Source organism: Hypanus sabinus, chromosome 9 (genome assembly GCF_030144855.1).
Source record: "Hypanus sabinus isolate sHypSab1 chromosome 9, sHypSab1.hap1, whole genome shotgun sequence".
NCBI lineage: Eukaryota > Metazoa > Chordata > Chondrichthyes > Myliobatiformes > Dasyatidae > Hypanus > Hypanus sabinus.
This window is the reverse complement of record NC_082714.1, coordinates 155,611,318-155,638,071: the sequence shown is the minus strand read 5'-3', so window position 1 is coordinate 155,638,071 and position 26,754 is coordinate 155,611,318. Positions and strand designations below refer to the sequence as shown.

At 42.7% G+C, this 26,754-nt stretch overlaps 1 protein-coding gene across 4 annotated transcripts in view; it reads left to right on the top strand.

Annotated features, from left to right (window-relative positions):
* LOC132399937 (rho GTPase-activating protein 39-like) overlaps positions 1–26,754 on the top strand; it is a 204,067-nt gene that overhangs the window by 120,858 nt on the left and 56,455 nt on the right. The gene's annotated exons all lie outside the window — the stretch shown is intronic.

The following is a 26,754-nucleotide window of genomic DNA, read 5'->3' as shown; positions in this document are numbered from 1 at the left end:
CGGGTTATGAAGGAGTTTCATTCCTGTGTCTGTCTTTAAGTCGGATTTGAAGTTGGAACGGGTACATCCGGTATTATTTAGCATCAGTTAGTCCTATGTTTTTCTTTGTAGATAGTATATATTTTACCTTTCTATGCATATAAAACACTTAAGAAACATACATATTTCAATAATTAAACCACTGCGTTGCTCAGTAATACTTGTAGCTTTCATCGGGGCAGGGCCTTTGACATGCTCCATTAAAATTGTTCCGATCGTTGACCGACTGTAGCCTAACGCTTTTCCAGTGACCGATGGTGTTTCACTTCTTTCTGATCGCTTTATTACTTCCACCTTATTTTCAATCGTGATCTTGATTATCTTCATAGACAGAAACATTGCCGATTCAGAGCTGAGCCAGGTCCTAAAGCCCACTGCACTGAGACAGGTTAAATAAACTCCGGGGTTCCGCTGGGTCCTGAAGACCACCATATTCAGACAGGTTAAATAAGGGACTTGAGCATCCGTGATTTTTGGTATCTGCGGGGGGTCCCGGAACCAATCCCGCGCAGATAAGGAGGGCCGACTGTATAGTAATCCTTAAAATAAATGTCCACAGGGCCTTTGACAAATTTCCATTGTTTTTTGTGCTGTGTGGGTTGGTTTAAGTAGATTGAATCCCCTTTTATTGTTGCTTAACGTGATCAGGAGGATATTGTCACCAAATGGCTGTTTCTTGGTCGTCTTTCATCTGATTTTTAGTGTAATGAAAAGGTGTCCACTGGTCATTTGTGAATTATGATTCCCCCTTTTAAAAGCCACCCACATTTGAGTTACACTGTTAGAACTGTACAATCACTTTCCGTGCTATGGTTAAGGACAGGTGTTTATTCGAACAAAGGTGAAGTGATTACAGTCAATCCCATCCAACCTGAACCCCCGGCGCTTTGAGAACACAATGCATTGAAAGTCACACAATCAGAAGCAGGTGTTTGGTTCTAACCACGATTCAAGGAAATAGTCAGAAAGCACCAGCACAGATAAAGGCCTTCTGCCCAACGATTCCGAGACTACTTGTTTACTTGCCTGATCCCATCTATCCGCACCTGCACCACAGCCCTCCATACCCCTCTCGTCCGTGTTCCTATACAAATTACCATGTTGCAATTGAAGCCACATCTACTACCTCGATGGCACTCTTGGTTTTGGCATCATTCGTGGCTCGGAAGCTGGTATTCATGTCTTTAAGTTAAGTGATAGTGGGTCCAAACCCAGCCCAGAACTTGAATGACAATTTAAGTGGAGAATCAAATAGGTTATGGGGAGAGTTCTGTGCTGTCAGAGGTGTCATTTTTGAGCAAGGTCTTTGTAGCCTCGGGTGAATGTAAATAATCCCATGACGCTACTTTTAAGAAAAACAGGGGAATTGGTCCAGTCCCTTGGCTCAACAATAATCCCTTATCTTGCGTCACTCAAAACAGCAGATCTGGTCATTACCGCACTGCAGTTTGTAGGAGTTAGCTGTGCGTTAATTGGTTGCCAAGTTTCCTAGTTTAAAACCATGACTGCATTCCATACGTCCCTTATTGGCTGTAGTGTGCTTTGTGCTCGTAAGTGAAAGTTCCCCACCACAACCCAGGTTTCCCCTGGGATTTGGTAGATGTACAATTGTGAAAACATTACCCACTTTCTCTTTCGTTTTCAGCAGGGAGTGTTGGCTCCTAGATACAATGTTAAAATTAATTTATTTAGAGATACAGCACAGCGACAGGTCCTTCCGGCCCAACAAACTCGTACTGCCCAGTTACACACACCTGACCAATTAACCTACTAAACTGTATATCTTTAGAATGTGGGGTGAGACTGGAGGAAACCCAGATCAGGTATGGAAAGGAAGAGGGCAGGAGGGGTGGTGAGAGGAGGGGAAGGAGTATGAGTTGGCAGGTGGCAGATGATACCTGGGAATTTTACTGAGCCGGGACCCGGAGGCCTGGAACTGAGCTGAAATCTGTGTGATAAGGGTGGTGGCAGAGACACGTTCCCTGGAAGAACGCATGGCTATGATAGTGAATCTGGATTAGCACATGGTTGAAGAGTCGGAGTGCAGCAATGTCAACTCTCTATTCTTCTCCATAGACATGGTCTGACCTGCCCAGTTCCTCCTGTAGTTTGTGTGTGTTACTCTGGATGGCAGAGTGGAGAGGTAGCGAGGTGTAAGGCTGTCCTCCCCTCCGTGAGCCTGCAGGTCTCCCTTGGGCAAGAGGTGGCACCTGCTTAGCCCCCCCCCCCCCCCAAACCCCTCCAGTCAGGTCATATGAAGCCACGGGAGCAGGTGGTTAATGGTCGTATGAGCAGCTGGTCTATATCACAAGTCCTGGTTATGCTGATGAAGACGGCTGCGTCAGTACATATGTGTGATGAACAAGTGTAAGACAAAGACTGCTTGCTGGCAGCATATAAATTCAGAGTCTGAAATGATAGCGAACCCAGGCTATATCATTATATATTCCAAAATCTGAAACACTTCCGGCCACAGACATTTCGGCTAAAAGGTACTCAACGTCTCTTGTCACTGGTTATTGCTGTTGTATACTCAGTGACCACTGAGTGTTCTGCTGCTGTAGCCCATCCACTTCAAGGTTCGATGTGCTGTGTGTTCAGACATGTAATGCACATCACTGTTGTAACAGGTGGCTATTTGAGTTACTGTCACCTTCCTGTCAGCTTGATCCAGTCTGGCCATTCTCCTCTGACCTCTCTCATTACCCACACAACTGCTGTGCATGAAAATCCCAGATCAGCCATTTCTGAGATACTGAAACCATCCTTTCTGGCAATCATTCCACTGTCAAAGCCACTTGCATCACATTTCTTCCCCATTCTGATGTTTGGTCTGAATAACAACCTAACCCTTTGACCATATCTGCATGCTTTTATGCATAGAGTTGCTGACACGTGATTGATTGGATACTTGCATTAACGAGCAGGTGTGCAGGTGTATGTAATAAAGTGGCCATTGAGTGTAATATTTTAGACTCCAGAGCTAAATTGGGGATTTAAATAACTGAGGGAAATGGAAATAATTGCTCACAATTGGAAGGATTGCCTGAATCTCCTTGTATTCAATTTTTATTTTCCCTGACGACACAGTTTCTCTAATGATAGAACCAAAAAGATTGTCACTAGGAAAGTCTGAATGATCTGGGACCTACTTTCTGAAACAGGATGAAGAGCTGGAGGTCTTCACAATACAGAAGGGTTTGTGAGGAAATTGTTCAATAAAATGTTCTCCCCTGTGCTGGCAGCCCAAACTGTTGGCCATAAGTAGAAGTTACCACTAGATTCTGTAGAAAAGTGAACTACTCTCTACAGAAGTAGTGGTTGAGGTGAGGAGATGTTGAGACATAGGTGCTGGACATGCACGAGCTAGGCTCGTGTTTTTGCTTTTGTAGACTCTTACAGTTTCAATTAAAGCTAAGGCTTTTCTCTTGGAAAGAAAGAGGATGAGAGGTGACTTGATAGAGATGTACGAGATGATAAGAGATATAGATCAAGTGGACAGCCAGAGACTTTGTCCCAGGGTAGAAGTGGCTAATCCAAGTTTGCATAACTTACTGGGAGGGTGTCAGAAGTAGTTTTTTTTTACACACAGAGTGGTGAATGTTATGTTTTGTTTCGTAACTTTAAAACATTAAATTAGTTCAAAGGAAAATGAGCTGGGAAATACGAGTCTTAGTTTGTTGTTTACTTTATGCAAGGCACACGTATCATGTGGTACCGTGATGATGTATGCAATTCACATATTTATACGTATAGCCCATAATGAGTTATCTAAACAAACAAGAATGCTTATTCAAGCAATATATGTACAAGAACACTCAAGTATTACTGAAATATGAAATGCTCAACAGTGGGTGCCTGGGACGCAGTGCCTGAGATGGTGGTAGAGGCAGGTCTATTCAGGAAATTTATAGATTCTTAGATTGGCACATTGATGAAAAATGGGCTATGTGTGAGCAAAGGATTTCAGGGGTTCCCAACTTCTTTATGCCATGGACTAAAACCATTAAATAAAGGATCCACGGTCCCCAAGTTGGGGAACCCTGGGTTAGATTGATCTTGGAGTCAGCTAAAGGGTGGGCACAAACATTAACGGGCCTGTACTCAGCTGTAATGTTCTGTATTTTTTTTCAGCTAGATTAGTTTTTTTTTGTCAAGTTGCACAAATTCCAATGTGTGCTCACGTATTAACACAGATCTATCAAATTTTAATATTGATGACTACTCCGGCTGCATATTTTCTGTAATATGTGAAATAAGCTGAGATACTTCACGTTTATGAGGTGAGGGCCTCTGTCGGTCAGGGTTGACCATGGGTATTGCATCCTAGCTGTCTAGATTCGCAAGCCTGGGCAGCACAATATGGAGAGCAAGCTGTTGTCCGTGTAGCAGGCTCCCTCTCTCCACGTATCTAATGAACTCACAGAGACCGGTACAGGAGTTGCCAGTGGGTGTTGAACTTGATGTAGGACTGCCTTAGGGACGTTTATAATACCTGTAAAAGAACACAATATTTCTCTGCGCAAACACGAGGAAATCTGCAGATGCTGGAAATTCAAACAACACCACACACAAAATGCTGGTGGAACACAGCAGGCCAGACAGCATCTATAGGGAGAAGCGATGTCGACGTTTCGGGCCGAGACCCTTCGTCAGGACTAAGTGAAAGGAAAGATAGTAAGAGATTTGAAAGTAGAGGGGGGAGGGGGAAATGCGAAATGATAGGAGTAGACCGGAGGTGGTGGGATGAAGCTAAGAGCTGGAAAGGTGATTGGTGAAAGTGATACAGAGCTGGAGAAGGAAAAGGATCATGGGACGGGAGGCCTGTAAAAGAACTGCAGTGAAATGGGAAATAAATTGAGAATGAGAAAAGCTACAGGTGCTGTGTGAGCCAAAGAAATTCTGGTTGGCCCATTACAGGGAGGGCGTGGAGGCTCTGGAGAGGGTGCAGAAGAGTTTCAACAGTGAGTGGCCTGGATTAGAGGGCATTAGCTAGGACGATCTTGGATTATTTTCTCTGAAGCATGTGACTGAAGAGCAACATGATAGAAATATACAACTTTTTTGGGGAGATAGATATGGTAGTCTTTTTTCTTCCCTCAAAGTGTGAATGTCAAATACTTGATGGCTTGGTTTTAAAGTCAGAGAAGGTAAGTTTAAAGGAGATTTATAAGACAAATTTTTAAATTGAGGTGGCTGCAATATATTGCCAGGGAAAATGGTGGAAGCAGATGCAACAATTAAGAGGCATTTTGACAGACACATATACAGGCGGGGAATGGAGGGGGTTCAGCTATGTGCAGGTAGATGGGATAGGCTTTGACTGGCATCATGGTTGGCATAGAGATTGTGGGCTGAAGGGCCTGTGCCTGTATGGTTTTATATTTGGCTTAAAATGCAGTTCACGCAGCATCTGTGGAAAGAGAAACAAACAGTTACTATTTCAGGTCGTGCTGTTCTGACAAAGTCTCAGACTTGGAATGTTACCCCCTTTTTTCATTTCCACAGCTGCTGCCTGACTTGCTGAGTGTCCATCGTTTAGTGTTTCTGTTTTGGAAGTAAATGGAGCTGGAGTGGTCCCTGAGCAAACTTGCACTAACCCTCCATTTCTCTAACCAACCTGTAACTGAAATGACCATTTACTTCAATGATGAATGTAGGCAACAAACCTCAGTAGTATTAGCTTTACCTGTGACTTTGTCACCAATAGAGATCACAGGTATTTTCATATCACAATAGTCGTTACAGCTATCTCATCACTACTTCAAAATTATGGTAGTTATTAGAGCCCCTCCCCACTAAGCAACAGCGGCCTTTACACTGATAATGTATTTAAAAAATATATAAATATATTTTAAATGTATAATCTTGCTATTTAATGTATTAATGAAGTACATATATCACAAATTAGTTGTAATATTTTGATAACAGTTTTTCAGTATTATTGGTTTCTTTTGTAATCTGATTTTATTTGATATATTTAAATGCATGATTCTGACAAGGGTGTCTGTAGGCTTCACTGGACTGCCAAAGAGATCCATGGCATAAAAAAGGCTAAGAACCCCCAGTCTTTTGTCAAATTTTGGAAATGAATGTTTAAAAAGACACTATATTTAGCTCTTTTTGAACCCCCCCCCCCCCCCCACCTCCACTTCCACTTCAGCTGGGTATCAGGATGGCAAGCACTTATCTTCATTTCAACCTTCAGTTTCCTCAGAGTTATACAGACAAATAGCAGTTCAAATCTTCAATCATGGCCATGCTGCCGACCCTTTATAGAATGAGGCCATTCAGCTCCTCTTGAGCTGGCTTTTTGGGGTTGACTAATTAGATTCTCCATGCTTTCCTAAGACCTTATAAATCATACTGTTGTTAGGTATTTAATCAGTATCTTTTGATTATTATTCAGTCTCCATCAAACAGACTTACAAGCACAAAATCCAATGAGTAACATCTCCTGCTCAGGAGGCCAATCATTTCTGTGCCAGTATTGTTGAATCTGATTCCTGCCTACTGAAATTATATTTCAAAAAGAAACTGGATCGCACTCCTAACTTGACTGAGATTTGTGATATGAGGAAACGGCGCCACAGTGTGTGTGCTTGCCCTGGATTAATGGGCCATCTGTTAATCTGCACTTCAGGGGGACAGTGGCAGGTGAACTCGGCAAATCTGATGATCTATTGGAACTGGAACTGATGCTTGAATGAAGCAGACTAAAGTGATTACACTGTAAACTCCCCCCCACCCCCCGTGTGTGGTACTTTACCCAAAGAAAGGGTTCCATTTGTTTTCAGAGCCCTCATGGACAACAGCGCCGCTGACAAATATTTCAAAATTCAGAGTACATTTATTATTAAAGTACGTTTATGTCCCCATATACAACCCTTACAGGTGTTCACAGTAGAACAAAAAAAGACAACAGAATCAATGAAAAACTGCACACAAGATTGACAAACCACCAATGTGCAAAGGAAGATAATCTTTGCAAAAAAAGTAATAGTACTGAGAAGGTAAACACGAGGAAATCTGCAGATGCTGGAAATTCAAGCAACACACACAAAACGCTGGTGGAACATAGCAGGTCAGGCAGCATCTATAGGGAGAAGCGCTGTCGACATTTCGGGCCGAGACCCATTGTCAGAATAGTACCGAGAATATCAGTTGTAGAGTCCTTGAAAGTGAGTCTATAAGTTGTGGAATCAGTTCAGTGTTGGGGGTGAGGGAAGTTATCCACATCGATTCAGGAGCCTGATGGTTGAAAGGTAATAACTGTTCCTGAACCTGGTGGTGTGGGACCCAAAGCTTCAGTACCTCCTGCTCGATGACAGTGGTGAGAAGAGAGCCTGGCTTGGCTGGGGGCTGCTGTTTCCTTGTAGCAGCTCTCTTGTGGAAGTTTCCTTGGGGTATTTGACATATGGGTGCATTACATCTAAGAGCAGATCCTATCCTTTGCTTGGCATTTACCAGTGTTCCTCAGACGTGGTGTTTCCATCACCACAAAGTGCAGTGGGAGATGTGAGGAATTGAATCTTAGGTCTTCCAAGTACCTAATCCTTGAAATCTAACCAAGTGCTGAGTCCATTCCCAATGACATGCTCCGTCAGTGCTTCAAATTATAATTTTCATGGGAATGATCTCCAGATTCTCTTCCATTAAGATCTGACTTCCAAACTCTGATCAGCTCTTTTGTTAATTAAACTTCCACCCAGCTCAGCTCCATTGAGTGGGATCTTCTCCTTAGGCCTCCTAAACTTACTTCATTTATGATGTGTGTATTAAAATTTTTTATTTAATATTATTTCTGGCACAGTCTCCAAATCTTTTTTTGGACATTTTATTAACATCAGCTTGAAAGCACGTATCCCAGGCTTATGGACAATTTCTACAAACTGTTATTAGACTAGAATGGTTCCATTGTAAGATAAATTGTACTCTTGACCTTACAATCTACCTTGTTATGGCGTTGCCCATTATTGTCTTGCCTGCATTGCAGTTTCTCTGAAACCAGAGTACTTTTATTTGGAGATACAACACTCTAAAAGGCCCTTCTGGCCCAATGAACAGTACCACTATGTGATCAATTTCTCTTTGGAGTGTGACCTAAGAACCTCATCGAATGGTACACAGCTTCTGTTCCTGGGTGTCAACATCTCAGAGAATCTGTCCTGGGCCCAGCATAGTAATGCAATCATCAAGAAGACCCACCATTGGCTGTATGTCATCAGCTGTTTGAGAAGACTTGTTATGTCACCAAAGACTAGCCAATTTCTACAGATGTACTTTGCAGAGCATTGTGCTGGGTGGCATTACCATTGGGTATAGAGGCTCTGATGCACAGCTTCTAAAAAGAGGCCGCAGAGGGTTGTGGACTCAGCCAGCTCCATTATTTGCATAAGCCTCCCTGCCATCAAAGACATCTTCAAAAGCTGTTGCCTCAAGAAGGCAACAACCATCATTAATAACCCTCACTATCCAGGCATGCTCTAGTCTCATTACTGTTATCAGGGAGGAGGTACAGGAGTCTTCAACATTTTAGGAATTGCTTCTTCCTCTCTGCCATCAGCTTTCTAAATGGTCCATGAGCACTACCTCACTGTTCGTCTTTGGCACTTTATTGATTTTATTTCTTATTGTAACTTTCTAAAACTGGGATTGAAAGGCTTATCATGTGAGGAGAGTTTGATGGCTCATGGCCTGTACTCACTGGAATTCAGAGGAATGAGGGGGTATCGAAAGGCCTTAATAGAGTGGATATGGAGAGCGTTTTTTTTTCTGGTGGGGGAGTCTAAGATCAGAGGGCACAGGCTCAGAATTGATGGACGTCCGTTTGGAACAGAGATGTGGAGGAATTTTGTTAAAGAGTAGTGAATCTTTAGAATTAGCTTCCACAGGCAGTTGTGGAGAGCAGGTCATTGGGCCTAAGGCAGAAGGTGTTAAGTTCTTGATTAGTCAGGGCATCAAGGTACACGGGGAGAAGGCAGAAGATGGGGGCTGAGAGGGAAAATGGATCAGCCATGATAAAATGGTGGAGCAAACTTGATGGGCCAAGTGGCCTAATTCTGCTCCTATATCTTATGGTTTTATTGTAATTTTTTTCATGTCCTGCACTATGTTGAAAACATGTACAACACAAAGCATTTACCTGCTACAAAACAGCAGATTTCGCAACACAAGTCAATGATGATGAGACAGATTCTGATTCTAGTAAATTAGTTGGGGAACCCACCATCTCTTTCCAGTGTCTTAAAAACGATAACTGGACGGCTGACATTGAGCAAACAGGAAATTAGTTAATTTGATCTATTTCAAGATTTTTAAAAATAGTAAATTATTTTGGTTGAGATTTTCTTGAAGATGAGGCTGGGAGGGCCTGCATCTTTACGGTAGGTGGTGATACCTCATCTGTGGCCTTGTGGATTCAGCAGTTGATGCAAAGCTTCTGTTAATTATGGAAAGTGATGCCAGTCTCAGCACGCATCTGTTACAGGGACTGTATCTCCATGGCAACGACGTGTTGGTAGCAGGTAGCTGGTTTTGCCTGGAGTTTCACCAACATCCCATTTCTTTGAAGGTTGTCTGCTTTTCTTTTTGATGTTTTTCCTCTGCTTATTATTCATACCCAGCAGTGTATGTTTTCCACCCTGCTCTCTCTGGACTTTCATTGGACTCTGTTGGACTTTCTTGAGGACGTCACTCACCCACTCTGAAGTGTGCTCACACAAAGATGATCTATTTCTGTCCCTGTTTCAAAGTGCTTTATGGCTGGACTTTGACCTTGAGCTCATCACTCTCTTTGGGACTCCAGTTTTTTTTAAATCCAATTTCACTTCTTTCCTCGTTTCCTAGTGGTGAGTTTCTTCAGTAAGTGTGTATGTGTGTGAGGCAGATAGAGACCGAAACCTGCATCTATAGGGGAGGGAAATACAGAATCAGAATCGGCTTTATTATCACCCGCATGTGACATGAAATTTGTTAACTTAGCAGCAGCAGTTCAATGCAATACATAATCTAGAAGAAAAAAAATATAAAATAATAATAATAAATAAGTACATCAATTACAGTATATGTATATTGAATAGATTAAAAATCATGCAAAAAAAAAACAAATAATATATATTTTTTAAAAAGTGAGGTGGTGTCCAAAGCTTCAATGCTCATTTAGGAATTTGATGGCAGAGGGGAAGAAGCTGTTCCTGAATCGCTGAGTGTGTGCCTTCAGGCTTCTGTACCTCTTACCTGATGGTAACAGTGAGAAAAAGGGATGCCCTGGGTGCTGGAGGTCTTTCTGAGACACTGCTTCCTGAAGATGTCCTATGTACTTTGTAGGCTGGTACCCAAACGGAGCTGAGCTGACTAGATTTACAACCTTCTGCAGCTTCTTTCGGTCCTGTGCAGTAGCCCCCATCCCTGCATACCAGACAGTGATGCAGCCTGTCAGAATGCTCTCCACGGTGCAACTATAGAAGTTTTTGAGTGTATTTCTTGACATACCAAATCTCTTCAAACTCCTAATGAAGTATAGCCATATTGTAGGATTTTATACTTGTGCTTCTGAAGTGGTGGGATGAACTTGGAAAGGACGAGGGCTTGCTACAGACAGAGCCACCGCTGATGGCGATCAAATGATTGATCTGCTCCCAGGTCCACTGTCAGTCTCAGTTTGCTGAGTGCCTCAGAAAATTTAACCTTTTTATGCCATGGACCAATACCATTAAGTAAGAGGGTTGTGGACCCAGGTTGGGAACCCCTGATTTAAAGAGGTGCACCAACTTTATTCGTCGACATTTGCATGTACAGTTGATTCTGGTTAATTGGGCCATCAGTTAATCGGGGCAGCCACTTATTTCGGACGACCCTTAAATAATAGAAACTAATTGAGAAAAGAGCTGGCATTCTCTTAGCTTATTTGGGACACTTTGCTGCTTCATTGGGGCAGGAGACTTGCCGAACTAGCGTCAGTCATGTGCGTTTCTGTTCCCACTAGACATAACACCATGCTCAGAGCAAACGGTTTTTAAACAGCATTAGTTGCATGTGCCTGTATTCAAAAAACGGTGAACTTTGTCACTGATAGTTGGAGAGAAATAAGCAGAAAGACAATTCAGAATTGTTTTGCCCACTGCGGTTTCAAGCATTCAGGCTTCGAGATGCCAGAGAGAGCCGGGAGTGAAAACGAAACGATTTCACCATTTCAACAAGTTAGGATCTATGAAGAAAGCATCACCAATCATCTTGAATATTACAATGAAAATGAAGATTTGGAGGATGTAATCATCAGGATTGTATGAAGGAAGTCCATCATCTGCACTAGGTGACTGCGTTGATTTTATTCATTTTCAGTCAAAGGAACACAGCAGTGTACACTGAAAATTTCTCTGTCATTAACCATTAAGAATTAATACACAGTTTTATAGTACTGTAATAGTATTAATAGTGTTCTGATTTGTTTTGTGTTTTAATTAAATACAGGTTTCCCCCACAATCCAAAGCTAGAACATTCCTATGAAACCGTTTTGTAAGCTGAAGGCATTTCAGCTTTACAATGCTTTATGACATGTAAAGCGAAGAAGCAATTACCATTAATTTATATGGGAAAAATTTTTGAGTGTTCCCAGACCCAAAAAATAACCTACCAAATCAAAGCAAATAACACATAAAACCTAAAATAACACTAACATATAGTAAAAGCAGGAATGACATGATAAATATGCACCCTATATAAAGTAGAAATATTGTATGTATGATGTAGTTTCACTTATCAAAATCAGGAAGACACCGAGCCAAAATCGATTTGGAGATCCCACATGTACAAAGGAGTCTTTGCGAGACTAGTGGAATGGGTTTGCCAACTGTTGTAGGGCTGCAGGCAACTGTTCTTGACGCCAGCTGGAATTTTGCCACAAGGAGAATGCGCTCTAACTAAATAGACACAAAGTGTCCTATCTTAAGGCAGATTCTCCAACAGCCATGGTCTTTCTGAACAATCAATAGCATTTAACTTGTTTTCTGCAGAAATATCTTGTCAAAGAAAATCTTACATTAGGGCTAAGTTTAGTAACATCATTGTTATTATTGTCCCCTCATTATAGAAAGGGTGTGGAAGCTTTAGAGAGGGTGCAGAGATTTACCAGATTAGACAGCATATCTTTTGAGGAAAGGCTGAGTGAACTAGGGCTTTTCACTTTGAGGTGGAGGATGATGAGAGTTGACTTGATACAGGTGTATAACATGACAAGAGGCATAGATAGAATGGACAGCCAGCCACTTTTTCCCAGGGTGGAAATAGCTAATACGAAGGGGCATAATTTTAAACAAGAGAAATTTGCAGATGCTGGAAATCCAAGCAACACACGCAAAATGCTGGAGGAACTCAACAGGCCAGGCTGCATCTACAGAAAAAGGTACAGTTGACATTTTGGACTGAGACCCTTCCGGACTAATTTTAAGGTGATTGGATGAAAATATAGAGGTACATCATAGGTAGATTTTCTACACGGATGAGCAGGTGGAAAACCCTGCTGGAGTGGTGGTAGAAGCAGATACGTTAGGGACATTTAAGAGATTGTACGCGAGAAGCACAGAGGCATCCTGTTCTGAGGTTGAAAGCCTACTTATGTGGGCAGCTGTGTGGGTGTGATAAGGGACTTGCTGTGCTACTATCTTGTTTTTTGTTCTTGCGGTTGTTTTTGTTCTGCTGAACATTATGGTCATGTTATGCTGGCACCCCAACATGTGATGTGGCAGCACTAACTGGCTGCTCCCCCCCCCCCCCCGCTAATCCTTGGTTAACGCAAACGATGCAATTCACTATGTTTCAATGTACATGTGATAAATAAATCTGAATTTGAGACTGTTAGATAGGCACATGCTGTGTATTTAATATTTCAGTAGTATTTGAGTAATATTGTAAATATATTGTTTGACTAAGCATTCTTGTTCAATTTAAGGGCGTATTATGAGGGATATGTATAAATACGTGAATTGTATTCATCATTACACTACCATGAGATACAGGTGTGCCTTGCTTAAAGTAAACATGGATTTAGACTCACATTTCAGACTCGCATGTCTTCCTTTGAATTAGTTTAATGTTTTGACACTTGGTTGGTAGAAAAATGAAGGGCTATGTGGGAGGGAAGGGTTAGTTTGGTCATGGAGTAGATTGAAGGTCAGCACAACACCCTGGGCCGAAGGGTTCTGTTGTTAAGAATAACTAGATGTGATTTAAAATGCTTCTCCGGACCGTCTGCTCCTGTGGCGCTTCCTGCCTCTAGTGGCATCTTCTACCGTGGGGGGAGTGAGTTTACAGCCGGAAGCTGTTTGTGTTGTGAATGGTTCACAAGAACAGAACCTTGGAGTAACCTGGGGAAGACTTGTACCCAAAGCACACACTGCACAGCACCTGGAACAAGAGTCACTGAGAAATATCAAGGCTTAAATGTTGCTTACTAACCATTTTAAAAGTGATAAGCTGTAATAGCTGTTAATTTTGCAGCAGGGACTCTCAGAGTTTATTTTTTATTTATTTTAGCGATACAGTGTAGGCCCTTCTGGTCTTTCAAGTCATGTCGACCCAGCAACTCCCAACAAGCCCAGTTAGCGCTAACCTAATCACGGGACAATTTACCATGACCAATTAATCTATCCAGTGCGTCTTTAGACTGCGGGAGGAAACCAGGCAAAACCCACGCATTCCACAGGGAGGATGTACAGAGACTCCTTACAGAATGGCGCTGTAGTTGAACTCTGAAACGTCCCGAGTTGTAACAGCGTCACGCTAACCACTCCGCTACCATGGTGCCCATTGTTTATATGTTAAAACTCTAGAAGAGTGGAGCAAGGCGAATCAAAGGCTGGCATGGAAAATACTTCAGCTGCGACAAGGGGGGATCTGAAAAAGCATTCCCAAAGCTTCGTGGTCTTTAGGGTGACAGTGAGGTATGCAGTGACAGATGCAGGAGTCCAGTGCCAGGGTGTGGCAGAAGATTTGCATGGCCTAAATATAAACCTCTGAACTTGGAACTGCATTGTAAATCGCTGAGGGGACAAATTTATCAGCTCAGCCCCCTTTTTTTTTTGTTGTTGCTCTAACCACTGTTCAGAAGGGTTTAGCTTTGGTTCCATCAGTCCTATGTGCTTTGTACAATGGATTAGGTTAAACCACTCAGTTTATAAGCCAAATACGTGGACTAATAATAGAGGAGGCACAAGTTTCTATCCCACTGCAAATATCTGAGTGTTTGAATCCTGCTTCAGAAGTGAATAATCTGGGCATGAGGAATTGCTGTATTAATAACTGTAACCATGAACGTGTCAGAATATTTATCCTGTGTGATTTTATATAACTGCTAAATTGGTTTATTCTTGACACGTGCCAAGGTACAATTAAATGCATACTGTTCATACAGATCAATTCATTATAACAGCGGCTTTGGGTAGTTCAGGGGGAAAGTATAATGGGATGCAGAATGAAGGGTTACAGAGCAAGGTCATGACGAGATAGACTGTAAGGTCAGGGGACCACTCAGTAGTCTTATAACAGTGGGATGGAAGCTGTCCTTGAGCTTGGAGGTACTGTATGTGCTTTCAGGCTTCTTTATCTTCTGCCTGATGAGAGGGGAGAGAAGAGAGTTGGACAATCGATGTCAGAGGTGTGTAAAAAGATCTACCTTTTAATCAGGGTGGCGATTGAGATTTAAAAGGCAGAGCTTTGTGGCAGTTTCTCTGAGTTGAGGAGCGACCATTCAAGAAGAGGGATTCATTAGTAATGGCCAGTAAAAATAGTTCAAATGTAAGTAGGGGGAAGGCGAGAGGAAAAACGATCAGCCAGAGCAGACTGGATGGGCCAAATGGCCTGATTCTGCTTCTATGTCTTATGGTCTTGAGAGAGACTGTCTAGGGTCGGAGGGATTTTTTGGTTGCATTGGCTGCTTTGCTGAGGCAGTAAGAAGTGTACACTAGTCCATTGAGAAGAAGCTTTGTCCTACCCCATTTAACTGGCTCTTACAGGGCAGAAAGCATTGCAACATCCTTCTGCAGAAAAGAGAGGTCTCACCTAATGGGTCCTGAAAGTTATGAAGCAGGGTGGCCATGGAGAAAGATAGTTAATATAAAGTTTCAAGAATCACTTTATTCAGTGTTGTTCAGGGCATGATTTGCAGCAAAAGACAATTTTCTACAATTATAAAGAAGAAAAAACCATAAAAATAAAGTCAACAGTTAAAGTATGGATATGGAGTAAACTGTGCATGTACAGTGCAGTGATGGGGGTAATAGGGCGAGTGGGAGGGGGACAAACTGGTATGGTAAAGTATGTGTGCCAATCGTAGATAAATCTAATTTCCCCCAATAATCCTCTCACCCAGAGATGATCAGACTGTGGAAATTGCTCCGTATTATCTTGCATTATGGTCATCTGGATGCATATATTAGAGAGAATAGAGCTTGACCATTCTCCCTGATCAATTTGGTGGCATGGTTTGTTTCTCAGCCCTGTTCTAATTACTCGTCCAAGGCAGTCGTACAATCTGCCATGTATCACCTGATCCCCACCGCCTCCTCTCGATGGCAACGGGGCATGACTGTTAAATACTAGTGATGGTGTTTGGATCCAGAATTGAACAAATGAGGGCGAGGAGCCCTTGTAAAGGGTCTGGCCCCGAAATGTCAACTGTTCACTCTTTTCCATAGATGCTGCCTAACCTGCTGAGTTCCTCCAGCATTTTATGTGTGTTACTCTGGATTTCCAGCCTCTGCATAATGTCTTGTGTATATGAGGAGATTCAAACTTGTTTATTGTCAATTGTCAGTGCGCACATGTAAAGGAGTATCAAATGATTACACAATAAGCACAAAGAACACAATGAAAATACAATAAATATAAATATGTAAGATTCGCCTGTGTAGACAGACTCCATGAACATAAAGTTGACGCTAGGTCGCTTAAGTGATGTGGTATAAATAGGCAAGTGTTGAGCGGCGGTTTGCTGTGCTTTTAAAGTATTCACACAGCTCTATGATCAGACTGAGTTTCAGGGTGGAAGGTGGAGGTCGTTGGGCGGGGGGGGGCTGAAACTCGGCCAGGAGGGAGGCTGACAGGTGGAACCGAGGGCAGCTAGATGCCCTTGTGCTCTTTCTTTACCGCCGCAAATGCTGCAGCTTCCTCCGGCTAAGCACATTGCCCCGAAGCATCATCAGAGTTGGCAGCTGTCCTCTGGTACCCAGGGAGCTGCGTCGTAATTCTCGCCTGTGGCACAGAGAGAGGGGGGGGGGGGGACATGTGCACTGAGCTTAACCCTTGCCTTGCTGAATGAGCAATGCCAATGGCCCGAGAGAAAATCTTGACCAGCCTCATCCATTTCAAAGAAAAGGCTGAACTGTGCAACAAATAAAACTCAGCTTGCTTCCTGTCAATCATGGGTCCTTCACAAACCAAAAGCCTTGCCTGAGGTAGCAGCTCAGTCTCCATCGCAGCAATTTTAATAATGAAGTCTGGTTACTATGGGGAGACACGTGTTAACCTAAGGTGCTTGGTATTCTGCATGTGTTTACACAGGTGTCACACTGCACTGCATGTGTGAACTTTTCTCTCTCTCTCTCTCTCTCTCTCTCTCAATCTCTCTATCCCACGGCCTTTCTCCTTTCTCACTCTCCCCGCTCCCTCTCTCTACCCCCTCTCCCTCTCTCTCCCCCTCTGTCCCTACCCCTCTCTCATAATTTGTTTTGTAAATAATGTGCTGAAATCCTGTCCTTCCGGAGAATTCGGGTGGACGGAGGGAAACAGTTCGTCCCAATGCCAGGGTTTGTATTAATGAACAACAGCACCTGGAGCTGAGCAAACGCTGGCTTCACCTCCAGCTCACCCAGTGATCTTGTGTGCTGTACACAGCAGGTGCACTTACAACTGTATGTGAGCCAGTACGTGCACAGCCAAGTAAGCCATCCCAGCTAATCTAGCTCTGATGTTTCAACATCTCTTTGTTTGCATTCGGAAAGAAGGCTCTGAGGTTTACAGTTTTTCCTTGAACGAAAGCCTTGCTCATTCACGTCCCATCCCCCACTCCCTCCCCATATATAAACAGCGACTGTTGAATGGAGTTGGGACTATTCCAGGTTTCCCAGAGATGGCAGCAGCCCCACAGCAGGTGAATTTGTCATGCTGAGTTTTTTTTAAATTAGTTGTGAACTTTGTCTCTTGACACCCTCTCTCCAATCTCTAATACTGAACAAGTACAAGCGAGTTAACGCAAGCTGGCTTCTAATCACGAAGGTATAAAAGCCAAGTGCTGGAGAATGGGGTTAGTACAAACGGTTATGGTGATGCAATGGACTAATGCAATGTGACGGTGCTGAATGACACTATAACTCAATAATTTACGCCTCTGTCCTTTTTATTAAACAAAATTTATCCTTCTTGTCAATAAACTGCTTTACAATCTTTTCTCTGTCACTCATTTACTAAAGCACAAAAATAGTTTAAATTTATAAAGGGAATAAGTCATTGGACAAAATGGAAATCAATCCTTGCAACAAAGTGAAATCACCTTCCATTGTATCATACTTGAAGTTCTCCGAATGACTGAAATACACCTTCACTTGTATAAAAAGTTTCAAGTGTCATTCACCCTCAGGAATAGAACATTAATTTCTATTTCTTGCTGTTCACAGCTGGGGGCCTCCTTCTGTTGCCACGACCAGTAGGGCGGGTTAATATAACCACTTGCATCCAGAGCCCAGGACAATGACCAAAATAGGAGCTCAGAACCCACCACAAGAGCTGAGGAATTTGGGTTCAGCGATGAATGCCATGAAACTTTGCACATAGAGCAATACTGTTTCAAGTAAAGGCCCTTAGGCCCACAATTTTGTGCACGTTTTAAACTACTCTAAGTTCAATCTAACTCATCCCATAGAGCCCTCTGTTGTCCTGTCATCCATCTAGCTATGTAAGAGTTTCTTAAATATCCCTAATTTATCTGCCTCTACCACCACCCCCAGCAGAGTGTTCCACACACTCACCACTCTGTGTAAAAAATTTTAAAAAATGCTATCTCTGACATGCCCCCTTTCTTTTCCTTCAATCACTTTAAAATTATCTCCTCTCATGTTAGCCATTTCAACTATGGGGGAAAAGTCTCTGGTTGACCACTCAATCTATCATCTTGTACACCTCTATTAAATCACCTCTCCTCCTCCTTCACTCCAAAGAGAAAAGCCTTAGCTTGCTCAACCTTTCCTCGTAAGGCATGCTCTCTAGTCCAGTCAGCATCCTGGTAAATCTCCTCTGCACCGTTTCGAAAGCTGTCATATCCTTCCTTTAATGAGGTGACCAGAACTGAACACAACATTCTGGATGTGGTCTAACCAGGGTTTTATAGAGCTGCAACATTACCTCGCGCTCTGAACTCAATCTCCTCCCTCCCCACCCCAGTGAAGGCCAAAACACCATATGCCTTCTTATCAACTTGTGCAGCAACTTTGAGGGACCAATGGCTGTGGACCCCAAGACCCCTTTTTTCCTCCACAAAGCTAAATACTCTGTCAGTAATCCTTCAAACGTGAATCACTTCAACTTTCCCAGGTTGAACTCCATCTACCATTGAAATGATCAGGTTGTCTTGTAAACAGACAGAATCTCTTGTCTTTGGAATAAAAATGGGAACTGCTTGTGGTGAACTATGTGCCTGTCTGGACACGCCCCCTGCTGACTGCTCCTGTGGCTCCTCCCACAGGCCCTGTATAAAGGCGATCTGAGGCCTGACGCTCGGCCTCAGTCTCCAGGACATAGTATGATGGACACTCACTCCTGGTTCCTTCTTCCAGACAATAAAAGCCGATATCTCGCCTTACGTCTCAGTGTGAGTTATTGATGGTGCATCATTGCTGGAGTTCAAAGTAAATTTATTATTGAAGTACATATATGTCACCAAATAAACCCCAAAATTTGTTTTCTTGTTGGCATACTCAATAAATCAAAAGCTTAGTAACCATAACAGAATCAATGAAAGACTGCAGCAACTTGGGCTTTCTACCAGTGTCCAAAATAAAACAAATTGTGCAAATACGTACATATGTATGCAAGCAAGCAATAAATATCGAGAACATGAAATGAGGAATCCTTGAAAGTGGGTCCATTGTTTGTCAGAACATTTCAATGATGGGGCAAGTGAAGTTATCCCCTTTTGATTCAAGAGCCTGATTGTTGGGAGTAATAACTGTTCCTGAGCCTGGCAGTACAAGTCCTGAGGCCCCTGGACCACCTTCCTGATGGCAGCAGCGAGAAGAGAGCTCATCCTGGGTGGTGGGATCCCTGACGATGGATGCTGCTTTCCTGCGACAGCTTTTCATGTAGATATGCTCAGTGGTGGAGTGGGCTTTACCTCTGATGGACTGGGCCGTGTCTGCTACTTTTTGTAGGATTTTGCAGGCCTTTGTCAGAACTGAAAAAGTGAAGGAAGAAAGTAAATCCTTAGTCGTTTTGGTAGTGTTCTAATTGTTATGTATTTCATTTAAGTACAGAATATGTTACTCAGTTAAACGATAATTTGTCTTTTTTAATACCTTTTTAACTTATTTCCATGAAACTTCGGCTAATTGCCGCAGTTGTATATTTTGGCTAAAATGACTGGTCCTGATGTGTCCCAGTTAACTAGAATCTGGCATGGGACCCGGGTTTTCCACGTTTCCACCTTCCCTGGCAATATAGAAGGAAGTCTTTGTTCTATGTTCTTATTAATTTTCCTTGGAACCCTCACCTTGAGTATTCTGACAAGAAAAGATGTGCTGGCATTGGAGACGGTACAGAAGAGGTTCACAAGAGTGATTCCAGTGTTATCATACGAAGAATGTTTGATGGTTCTGGGCCTGTACTTGCTGGAATTTAGAAGGATGAGTGGGGATCTCATTGAAACCTTTTGAATGTTGAAAGACCTAGACAGAGTAGATGTGGAAAGGATGTTACCCATGGTAGGGGAGGCTAGGACAAGAGGGCACAGCCTCAGGATAGACGGATGTCCATTTAAGAGATACGGAAAAATTTCTTTAGCTAGAGGGTGGAATTTGTGTAACTTTTTACCACAGGCAGCTGTGGAGACCAGGTCATTGGGTGTATTGAAGATGGAGAGTCTTGATTGACCACGGCATCAAAGGTTAGGGGGAGATGGTCAGGCATTGGGGCCGGGGGAGAAGGATCAGCCATGATTGAATGGCAGAGGAGACTGATGGGCCAAGTGGCCTAATTCTACTCCTGTATCTTATGGCCTTATGTTATTGAGGTGTGCGAGGAAACCAGAATCCCGCATTGTCACTGGGACAGTGGAAATGCATGGAACCTCAAGTGCTTCGTTGCCCACCGAGTTAGCCAACAGCATCACTAAGTTCAAGGGCGATTCTGGATGACCAACAAGATGGACATCTATCCCATGAATGAATCTATAAGCAAAAATAGGCCTGTGTTTAAATGGGGAAGAAAGAGACACTAATACAGCAAGGTCAGCAATAAACTGACAACCGTACCGGAATTTCGTTCATTCTTTTCAGATTTTGCGTGCAAACTGTAATATTCAGCTGTTTGTACTCATCACTGACTACTCCATGTGAACGTTATAAATAACATTGGCCACAAGCCCACTTTAAGTATTAGGAGCATCATGGGCAAATATAACTTTGTCGCCCTTTGTGTCCCTTCTGTATCCCAAGTTGGTTGAGTATTAATGGTGGATGTGCTGAGTAAGCAGTCTTCTGTCACGTTTTCTGAGTGTGACTGGCATCCCTCAGTATGTGTTAGATGTGGGTATTTGGGGTGGTGAGTTGATGACTGAAGAGTTACTGTTGTGCTGTTCCTCATAATATGCATTACCATATAACCAGGTAATTGCTTTACAGTTCCACGTTAGAGAGTCAGCCGTGTCATTTGACACCGTAAGTCACAGGAGCTCAGATCATCTGGGCTGGGGCCTGGCCTTGTCCGTCAGTGCTGCCCTCCCGTGTTCGAGTGGTGAAATAAACAGGCTGTATTGCATGTGTCTGTACACTGCCGGGAGACAGTACTGTCGATTACTGGACATTGTTGCTCAGTGTCTTGTACTATACGTGTTTTTTTCTGAGTGAATATGCTTCTTTGCTCGATATTTTGAATTACGTTACTCGCTACTTTTGAATGTTTGCTTGCTGTTTTGAATGCTTTCCACCTTGGCCCCGGAGTGTCAGGTTTGAATGATTTGATTTTGAGCAGAATCAGGCCATTTGACCCATCTAGTCTGCTCCATCACTCAATCATGGGTGATTTATTTTCTTTCTGAACCCCATTCTTCTCCCCTGATCCTTTGACACCCTTACTAATCAGGAACCTATCAACCTCTGCTTTAAACATTTATTTATTGAGATACAGAGTGGAATAGGTCTTTCTGGGCCTTCAAGCCGTGCTCCCCAGAACCCTAGCCTAATCATGGGACAATTCACAAAGACCAATTGACCTATCAACCGGTATGTCTTTAGGCTGAGAGAAAACTGGAGCACCTGGAGGAAACTTGCGCAGTCTCAGGGAGAACAAAGAGACTCCTTATGGGCAGTAGTGAGAATTGAACCTCGGTCGCCTATACTGTAAAGCATTGTGTTCATCACTACAATACCCAATGACTTTTTCTCCATGGTCGTGTCCGGCAATGAATTCCGTAGCTTCACCACCTCAATTCCTGCTCATTTCTGTTCTAAAGGGACATCCTCCTATTTTGAGGTTGTGCCCTCTGGTCATCGTAAGCTTAAATTTCTGTTTCTGTTACTGAGATTGAGCTCTGAAATTTCCTAGAATTTACCATCCCCCTCACTTGGCTTCACTTATCACATGCCAGTCTCTGCTCTTCCCACTTCCCCCACCTTATTCAGGCTTCTTCCCCCTTCCTTTCCAGTCCTGAGGAAGGATCTCAGCCCGAAGCATCGACTACTTATTCCCTTCCATAGATGCTGCCTGACTTGCTGAGTTCCTCCAGCATTTTGTGTGTGTTGCTCTGAATTTCCAGCATTTCCAGTGTTCATATTAAATAATCCAGCTTGGGGCAGATATTTAGGCTGCTGTAGGATTACTTTTCAGTATTAGTATCGCAGAAAAGTACAGCACAGAAACGGATCCCTTGGTCCATCTAGTCCATGCTGAAAACCATTTAAAGTGCCTACTCCCATTGAGCTGCACTCCACACCCCTACCATCCATGTACCTATACAAATTTCTCTTAAACATGGAAATTGAGCTCGCATTCACCGCTTGTGCTGGCAGCTCTTTCCACACTCTCAAGACCATCTGAGTGGAAAAATGTTCCCCTCATGTTTCCCTTAAACTTTTCCCCCTTAACCCATGGCCTCTGGTTGTAGTCCAACTCAACCTCAGTGCCTGCTTGCATTTATCCTGTCTGTACCACTTATAATTTTGATTGCCTCTATCAAATCTCCCCTCAGTCTTCTACATTGTAAGGAGTAATGTTTTAACCTATTCAGTCTTTCCTTATAACTCGGCTCCTCCAGACTCGGCAACATCCTTGAAAGTTTTCTTTATACTCTTTCAACCTTATTTACACCTTATCTATAGGTAGGTGACCAAAACCGCACACAATACCCCAAATTAGGCCTCACCAATGTCTTATACAATTCTGCAGTTTTTCCCCGCGTTAATTTTTTAAAGCAATGCCCTGCAGTCTATTTGCATTTGTTCCCTTCCTTTCCCATGACTGTTTGCTCATGGTTGAAATGGTGGTTAATATTTAGCCAAACAATGAGATGTGATACTTTTCACTGACAGTGTCAACTTCAATGATAACACAAGCTATATGTGGGGCATCTTGCTAGTGCTATCCTGGCTTTTCTGCCGTAACTGAAGTGGACAAAGCTGTCAGCCGAGTTTAACATTATGTTCAGTAATCCTTTTGAAACTATTTTCCTGCAGGACAAACCTGCCCTTCTGATCCTCTCTGTCTGTGCTTCAGGGCAGGATTAAGGTGCTGGGATATTATTACATTCGCGACCCTCCTTCATTGATCCTTCACCCTTCACCCTCTTTGCTGACCTCCGCTTATGTATGTATAAATAAACTTTGAAAGCACTTGCGCTAACTGTAAGCACATCAGTTCATTCGGTGGGATAAGCTTGATGGAGCGCCATCATCTGTGAGCTGCAAAGCATTTCAGCCGATTATGATACTGGAGTGAGGGATTCACATTGTCTCCCCACCATTGTATGTGCTACAAGGAGCGGAGTCGCAGAAAAGCAGGATTCCCCTGGGTTAAGGACCCTCACCATCCTGGCCATGCTGTCTCTTCTCACTGCAGTCATCAGGAAGGAGGTACAGGAGACTCAAGTCCCACACCATCAGTTCAAGAACAGTTATTACCCCTCAACCATCAAGCCTCTTGAACCAGAGGGGATAACTTCACTCACTGAACTTATTCCCCAACCAACGGACATTTTTAAAGACTCTGCAACTTCTGTTCTTGATATTTATTGCTTTTTTTCTCTTTTTTTTGTATTTGCGTATTTAGTTATCTTTTGCACATTGATCTTTTGTCTGACTCTGTTGAATGACGGTTTTCACTGATTCTGTTGTGTTTCTTTTTATTTACTGTTAATGCTCCAAAGAAATTGAATCTCAAGGGTAATATATGGTGAGATATGTGAACTTTGATAATAAATTTACTTTTAACTTTGAAAACATGCTATAATTTGGCTGTGGGACAATTTAACAGACCTTCTGAGTGCATCTGGCTCAGATTTCAGCAAGAATTTCCACACCTTCTGATGCCCCAGCTGGTTAAGCCGTGGAGTAGCTAAACTCTGGAGACCAAGAGGGTTTCAAGTTCAGTCCCTGATCTGCACCAGTTTAGTTAATGTCTGCTGAAGCTTTGTGGTAATTGACCTTGTGATAATCAGAGTGAAATATTGCAGATGCCAGACAGCTGAAGAGAGAATGTTCATAGACATAGAAGAGTACGGCACAGGGATAAGCCCCTCAGCCCACGCAGTATCTGTGCCCAACACAATACCGAAATGCAGAACGGTAGCGTGCCGATTACATAACACTTTACAGTGTCAGCGACTGGGGTACAATTCCCGCCATTGTGTGGAAGACATTTGTATGTTCTCCCCGTGAGCGCATGCTTTTCCTTTGGGTGCTCCGGTTTTCTCCCCTATTCGAAAGACTTACAGGTTAGTAAGTTGTGGGCATGCTACGTCAGACTGACACAAATATTGCATGTTAATGTATGTTTCAATGTTTCAGTGTACACGTGACACATAAAACTTATTTTTAAAACCCTTAAATCATTAAATCTTAAAATCTTTCAATTTAATTACATTTCTTCCGCCTGCATCCATATTTTCCCCCACCCATTCTCTGCATATTCTATCTAAAAGCCCCTCAAATGCCATTATAATCTGCTTCCTCCGCTACTCCTGGTGGGCTGTTCTAGGCACAAATTGCACTTTATGTAAATAAAACTTACCTCACAAGTTCCTTTTAAAGTCCTCACCTTAAATACATGTAGGTCAGACAGCATCTGTGGTGAGAGAAACGGTGCTGACCCTGGTGTCTGGAGACAAGAGATGTGGGTCATGATGCAGCGTTTCAGCCTGAACCATTGGCAGTTCATTCTCTTCATATCCTTCCCATCTGCCTTCCCTACAGTGCTCCTTGCATTGACATGTACACAGCTCAGAACAGTTCAGTAAAGTTATCCCCCAGTTCAAAAACCTGATAGTTGAGGGGTATTAACTGTTCCTGAACTGTTCCTTGGTGTGGGTCTAAGGCTCCTCCTATATTTTCTTCCTGATGACAGCAGTGAGAAGAGAGCATATCCTGGGTGGTGGGGATCCCTGACAATGGATGCTGCTTTCCTGTGACAGTGTTTAATCTAGATGTGCTCAATGGTTCAGAGTGCTTCACCCATGATGGACTGGGCTGTATCCTCTATTTTTCGTTGTATTTTCCATTCAAGGGCATTGTTGTGTCCATACCTATATAGACTGTGATGCAGCCAGTCAATTTACTTTCCACCTCACATCGATAGAAGTTTGTCAAAGTTTTAGATGTCATGCTGAATCTCTGCAGACTTGCAAGGAAGTAGAGGCGCTGCCGTGCTTTCTTTGTAATTGCACTTACATGCTGAGCCCAGGGCAGATCCTCTGAAATGATAACACTGAGGAATTTAAAGTTGCTGACCTTCTCCACCTCTGATCCCCCAGTGAGGACTGGCTCACGCACCTCCTCCTGAAGTCAATAATCAGCTCCTTGGTCTTGCTGACATTGTTGTGAATTTATTGCTTGTGGAAATACAGAATGGTGATGATTTTACCAGAGGACAGGCTTTGACCAGTGACAGTCAGCCTGTGTGAGGAGGTGAATCATTACACACACAATAGAGGTGAAATTCAGGATGTATGTCGTTTACATTTCTCTGACATTAAATGCATCTATTGAAACCCATTTCACCTCTTTACCTCCTGCCAGTTAGAGGATTCTTCTATCCATGCTAGTATCTTTCCTTTAATACCAAGGGCTGTTATTGTGTTTAGCATCCTTCTGAAAACCCAAATAAGCAACATCAGCTGATTGTCTAGCCTGCCTGTTATTTCCTCAAAGAACTCCAATAGATTTGTCAGACAAGGTTTCCCCTTATGGAAACCCTGCTGACTTTGGCCTATTTTATCATGTGCCTCCAAGTACCCCCAAAACCTCATCCTTAATAAAGGACTATTTTCAATAAAGAGCTATAAACCATATATCAACCACTATAATTAACTGGGAAAATCTCTAGAAATGTCTCTTTCCTCCAAGTTTAAGTCCCCTTACAATTCTGATAAGTTTGTCTCACCACATGATAATGGTTGCTTTTTGACCTCACCACTTGATCTCTGTCTAGTTCTTGATGAGTTCTTAATTGGATCTGGGTTCCTTGTAGGTGTTCTGATCTATTTAACACGTCCCAAAATGGTGCATCTTTATCTCTCAAGCTTCTTCATCTTCATCTATTAAAGAGTCAAGATTGTTTAATGTTATTCCCAGAACACAAGTGTAAAGCAGAGCAGAATAATTTTTACTCTGGATCCGACGCAGACAACAAAACATAATAAAATAGAGAACACAATAATAAGAAAAAGCACAATAAATATAAATACATATGATAACTTTTATACAAGGATTGATTGTATGTAGATACAGTGGCACTAGGTACAGGAGTGTCTGCACACAAAGTAACAGGAAATGATAAAGTAGTGGTGGCGGAGGTGTTGATCAGCCTCACTGCTTGGGGAAAATATCTGTTTTTGAGTCTGATGGTCCTGGCATGGATGCTCCCGGGCGGGAGTGGGACAACAGTCCATGAGCAGGGTGGGTGTGATCCTTCATGATGTTATTGGCCATTTTCCGACTCCTTTCTGTATATACGTCCTTGATGGCGGGTAAGCTGACAGCCCAAGGTGCTGGAATTACTGGAAGCTGTATATAATGTCAGTAGCTTGATATTCATCTGTTAATATCAGTTTTTAAATGTATGTGGTAGTCCATGCCTATTAACTCTTCAGTACAGCAATTTCTTGCAGGTGACTGAAAACAGTTGTGGCTTAATCTGAATCACAAGAGGAATCCTGGTGGGAGAGAATGTTTAAAAAAAGCTCATTCATGTAAATTAATTCTTTAAAAGGATATTTAAAATTTTATTGGTGTACAATTTTA